At 32.9% G+C, this 6,000-nt stretch overlaps 1 protein-coding gene across 2 annotated transcripts in view; it reads right to left on the minus strand.

The window, feature by feature from the left end:
* The window catches only part of LOC143228896 (bromodomain-containing protein 3-like), a 29,463-nt gene extending 25,588 nt beyond the window's left edge, over window positions 1–3,875 (minus strand). The window contains exon 1 of one of the 2 annotated variants that reach the window (XM_076460331.1): window positions 3,489–3,875. The gene's annotated coding sequence lies outside the window, so the exon portion shown is untranslated. The remainder of the gene's footprint in view (window positions 1–3,488) is intronic. The other variant, XM_076460330.1, reaches the window with a different exon arrangement.
* Window positions 3,876–6,000: the final 2,125 nt, after the last annotated feature.

Consider the following 6,000-nt stretch of genomic DNA (forward strand, 5'->3'; position numbering starts at 1 on the left):
TAGTGAGTTACATGCTATGTTGAATGCAACACTGTTTGAAATCAGATGACTGTGATATCAAAATACTAAATCTTTAGTTTAATACAAATTAAGAACTCATATTACTAATATTAATAAACTAAAATATAAAATAATCTCATTTTTTTTATTTTGCTGAGATATGGTTCATATACTGAATCAAACACATCCTGCCGTTATCCTTTGTAAACCACAGAAATGTAATAAACTAAACTAATTTCCCCCTATGTTTATTTAACTAAAGTAACTGCCTTACCTGTTTTTAACTTGCAGTCATTATCATTGCTGTTATAACTCACACTCAACCAAAAGAGGCAATATTTTTTACCTTATACATAAATTAATAAAATATGTAAGTTATATATGTAACAGTATGTGATAAATACTATTTATTCACATAAGTTACCAGACTTCAGAATTTTTATTGCACAATTTATTTTACCAAAATGGCCTGGCATGCATATAATTAAACGTACTACAGAATTTAACAGTTTCGTTAAAACGTCACTGCCATAAAAGTTTACAGAAAACTAATTTTGTAAAATTTACAAAATACTAGTGGGAAGCTCCATGGAAACTAATTTATAATTGTTGAGAAAGTAACAAGCGGAAAGTGTAATAAAAGTGAACAAAGGATGAGAATACAAAGTTCACAACACTTTAGAACAAGCCACAAGCATGAGGATTTTTTCTGTTATTGTTTATCTTAGCATCTTTCCATGTTACATGACTGTTTTTAGTTATACAAAGTTCACAACACTTTATAAAAAGCCACAAGCATGAGGATTTTTTCTGTTATTGTTTATCTTAGCATCTTTCCATGTTACATGACTGTTTTTAGTTATACAAAGTTCACAACACTTTATAAAAAGCCACAAGCATGAGGATTTTTTCTGTTATTGTTTATCTTAGCATCTTTCCATGTTACATGACTGTTTTTAGTTATACAAAGTTCACAACACTTTATAAAAAGCCACAAGCATGAGGATTTTTTCTGTTATTGTTTATCTTAGCATCTTTCCATGTTACATGACTGTTTTTAGTTATACAAAGTTCACAACACTTTAGAACAAGCCACAAGCAAGAGGATTTTTTCTGTTATTGTTTATCTTAGCATCTTTCTATGTTACATGACTGTTTTTAGAGTTACCAAAATATTCTTCTCATGGAAGTAATCAGATAAAAATAATAGATGGTTAGTATACTCTAAACAAGGAATTCAGATGATGTGTGTATTAGCAGAATTATTATTACATAAGTAAAACAGATGTAGAACACCTTAGGTTATTAAAACAATTATTAGAGAGAAATTACATTTATCCAAAAATACAGTCAGAAAAATGCTTCTTATATAAAGAGCTAAGATACAGGTTTGAGTTCTTTTGCTGTTCCACATGTTATACTATTTTCATGGTTCATACAGGGTAATGATGCAGAACCAGTGTCATTTTCAAGGATCTAATTAACATTTTTTAACATAATGTAAACTGCATTAAAATTAAATAATTAATGTTATATTTTATAAAAAAATGAAGCAATATTTATAAAGTATTCAAATTATTACACATACAACAAAATGAGAGTAAAAATGAAAAAATGTTACCCTTCCCCCAATGTTTTCTCTGTATACATTTGTATTACACAAAGTAAATATTTTACATCTGATCTAGTAAGCAATTACAATAAGATGTCCAACCAGAACATACTGATATTGAACTATCTTGTCACACTTTGGATGTCACCTGATCTAATACAGAAAATGTTTTCATAAGAGAAAAGATAATTATGAAACAGTCTGTTAAATGAAATTACAAATTACCACTTAACTGACCAAACCACTAACAGATTCATCCTTTATGATCCCCTAGGTATGTTTTAATTTTGTCATTTTCAGTTTAAAACAAACACTAAACAAGTTATACAATTTGTTTTTTAAGCACTAGAAATCTACAAAGTGTGTATCAAATTTCATTCAAGTTAGTTAATATCTTATGTGTGAAAAAAATTAGTAATAGCGACACCCTGCAAGCTTAGAAAGGGTTAAATTCTTTACTTCCAAAAACATCATTCTAACTATTTTTGTAGAGCCCACCTTCACCCTGAAATCCATCCTACAAGTTCACCTGTTGCTCTATGTATATTCCTGATAATCTTGGGTATCACCAAATTATTCTACTCACATCTACTTGAAGAAACAAGCCTAAATGGATCACACATGTATTTCCCTCCCTTAACTTCTAAAGGGGGTCATCTCCTATTTTTAATAACTTGTTCTGATTTAAAATTTCTATCATCATTTGTTTTTATATGCACTACAGAAAGAGAATTCTCCTTAATACCAAGAAAATTTTACTTTTTTATAACATGAAAAACTTTCTGACACAAAAACATAGCTGTCTTTTGTACAAGTATTAAAATTTAAAAGAAATAGTCAGTTGATAATTTGTTTTCAAGTAGGGTCACAGTAAAGTAATAATTCAGGTTTCTACACAATTTGTATTTGTAGTGTCTTTAAAACCCATGAGGTTACTTACATCAAACTCTTCCCACTTGAAAAGAAAAAAACAATATTCCTTTTTTAAAAAGTTATATGCATAAGAACTAACACAAAAGAAACATCACTAAACTTTAAGGTTATATTGTGTGGTAATACCTGATTAATCACTCATACTTGACAACTTCCAAAGACTTTGCAACCTGAACTTTTAAAATCAGATTTTTACCATACCATTTCACTTTAAAATTGTGTATTTATAACTTTTTTTTACTATGTGAATTAGTTCCATCCTTAAATCTTGCAATTGTGCCATACCCCTGACACTACAATTTCAATTATTCCAAACCCACTTCAACTTTTAAAGTAAAATGTTAATATAAATTACAAATATAGACCAGAAGCAAAATAAAATGTTCACACTTCAAACTTAACAAGCGCTTATATATACATATATATTTATATGTATGCACCTTAAGAGCCGTCTTAACGGTTAACCCTCGTGTATTCGGATTCATGATCACATTTCGTCACAGATTACGCTTTCACCGTTTCAATGCACAAGTTAGGAGTCGCACAAGCTACATTAGCCAGTTTAGCTGAACGCGCGCCCTCACAGCTCACACATACACACACACTGACAGTACACACTAAGTGTATATAGTAGGTTAGGCTTATATTTTGATCTTTCTTTACCCTAACTAGACTATTATGCTACCTGATCGAGCACTCAAAATTTCATTCTTGGGAACATTATTTCTATAGCTGATTGCTGAAAAACCACAATAAATCACATTTTTTTATGTTTTTATAATTTATTTATATAAAGCAACTTTTGTAAGCGCAGTGAAAGTCAAATATTTAAGCATCCATGATGGCTGTCCTTGAACGAATTGATACCAGGATACTGTAATAGCTTATAACATTTTAGTGTTTCGATAAAAATAAACAATATTAAAAAATAATAAGACAGTACCCTTCAGTGATGAACGCTGCTGTCTCCAAAAAGCCTTGCGGCACAAGATGGTCCTCGACACACATAATAATTCCAGATTTTGTGTCGAAGAAAAGGACCTGTTAAATATCACTGATTGCGCACCATGGCAAGGACGCCTTGTACGCTAGAAGGTTCAAATTTATCAACGTCATTGGTTGGTTTAAGCCACGTGACCTATACCTTCACAGTTTTGTTAAATAACTTGTAATATTATAGTTTATTCGGAACTCGGACATTGTTAGAATGAATGGTTTTATGTAAATGTTTCATTTAAAACCACTATGTTTCCCCGCTAAATAACAAGAAATCCTGTACATACTACTAACACTTCAACGCTACCGTCCTAGCAGTTATGGTTTCCAGATTACAGTGTTGTTTGTGCCCTCAACGCTTTTACGGTCACATGACTTCAAATATTTTGTTGGTTTCTTTACACTACTTGCGTAAACAAATTACCAAGTTTTAGAAAGACCTTCAATTAATTTTTACAAGCAATTCTAATAAGTTATTATAACAAACGTTCTCCTTCTATTGGATATTTTAATTGATCATTGCTATTCCCATCACCAGGCGAAATAAACTTTGAGGGATCGCTTTTATAATTTTCAAGCTATTTACAGTAGAAAAATACCAAAATGTAAATAGGCGTTAATAACTATTAAGTAAGAAATATCTGATTACCAGAGTATAGCCCGTCATAAATGACGGGGCAAGTACTATCACCCACACCACATAGTATACCCTAACCTCGCATTCCATAGCTAATTGATATTAGTAACTTTCGTGAAGCCAAGCTTGACCAAGAATGAGGCAAAAAAAAATGCAATCGAGGCAATAGTATGTCGGTATGTTTATTTATGAGCCAATCAAAATTATGATCATTTATGAAATAAATTCATGGCTTATTCATAGAATAATTATTGGTAAAAATCAGTTATGTAAACATCTTCTAATACACAAAAAGCCTTTGAGTTTTGGTAACAACACGTTCAAATAATCACTTTTATGTCATATTGCTCGGCAACAACACAACACCACTATATCCTGATATTGTTGTTAGTCTATACGAAGTCTGTTCAAAAAATACGCGGACTGTTTTAATTGCGCGGCTCCAGTTGGTTCCAGGGGAATCCGCTTGGTGTCGCTAGGTTCGCACAGATCAGCTGATTACGACGCCATTTCCCGATTGCAGATATCTTCATTTGTGTATTAGCTACGCGGTTTTAAGTGAAGTGCGATTTTTTCGTTTGGCGGATTTCAGAATGAATGACCTGAAGGAGCAACGACTTGCTGTGAAATTTTGTATTAAACTTGGAAAATCTGCGACTGAAATTTTTGCTATGTTTAACACGGCTTACGGTGATGTTGCTATGAAGCGTACGGCATGTTTCAAGTGGCATGAACGTTTTAAGGATGGTCGGCAGTCCATTGAAGATGATGAGCGTCCTGGACGTCCTTCCACGTCAACTGACGACCAACACGTCGACAAAATCAACACCCTGCTGCGGGCAAATCGACGTCTGACTGTCAGGGAGCTTGCTAAAGAGTGTGGGATATCAGTTGGATCTTGTTACGAGATTTTGACCGAAAAATTGAAGATGCACCGCGTTGCTGCGAAATTTGTGCCTCAGAACTCGTGAGTTTTTGGCCAAACACTCGATCACTGTTCTTCCCAACCCCCCTACTAACCTGACCTTGCTCCTTGCGATATTTTCTTGTTCCCCAAACTCAAAAGACCCTTGAAAGGAAGAATATTTGAGACGATTCCCGAGATTATGGCAAATGCAACGAAGGAGCTGGAGGACATTACAAAAGAAGCGTACCAGGACTGTTTCAACAAGTGGAAACACCGTTGGGATAAGTGTGTGCGTTGGGGAGTAGAGTACTTTGAAGGGGTCCCAGACCTGTAACTTCTAAATAAAGTACATTTTGTTTTATGACGTCAGTTTGCGTATTTTTTGAACAGCCCTCGTATACTGAAAAGTCCCCCGCTAGTACAGCAGTAAGTCTACAAATTTACAACGCTAAAATCAGGGGTTTGATTCCCTTCGTGGACTCAGCAGATAGCCCAATGTGGATTTACTATAAGAAAACACATACACACACATATACTGAAAGAATAGAATGTATAGGCAAAAAAACTGGAAAAAAAATTGTTGATTTATTAATTTATGGTCGCTATTGTTTAAATGGATTTATTTTATTAAAAGCGTTGGTTATATAACATAAAATAGCTTAATTAAAAATAATTTAAATTAAAATTGAATCGATATTTTTACTTGCGTTTTAAACTTTATGCACTCTGTTCTAGGCAAAGTAATCACACACAATGTCTTTACTTTAGGCTTATTATATCAACACTCACTACACTTATAAGGTTTCACAGCACTCACCTCCTTTCTTTCATAGTTACGTAACTTCCTATCACTAGAATCGTAATGAGCAGTCAGAAACAGAGCTATTCTATATGCATAAATGCCTATTCCAAGAT

The sequence above is a fragment of the Tachypleus tridentatus genome, chromosome 10, assembly GCF_004210375.1.
Source record: "Tachypleus tridentatus isolate NWPU-2018 chromosome 10, ASM421037v1, whole genome shotgun sequence".
In the NCBI taxonomy this organism is placed as follows: domain Eukaryota; kingdom Metazoa; phylum Arthropoda; class Merostomata; order Xiphosura; family Limulidae; genus Tachypleus; species Tachypleus tridentatus.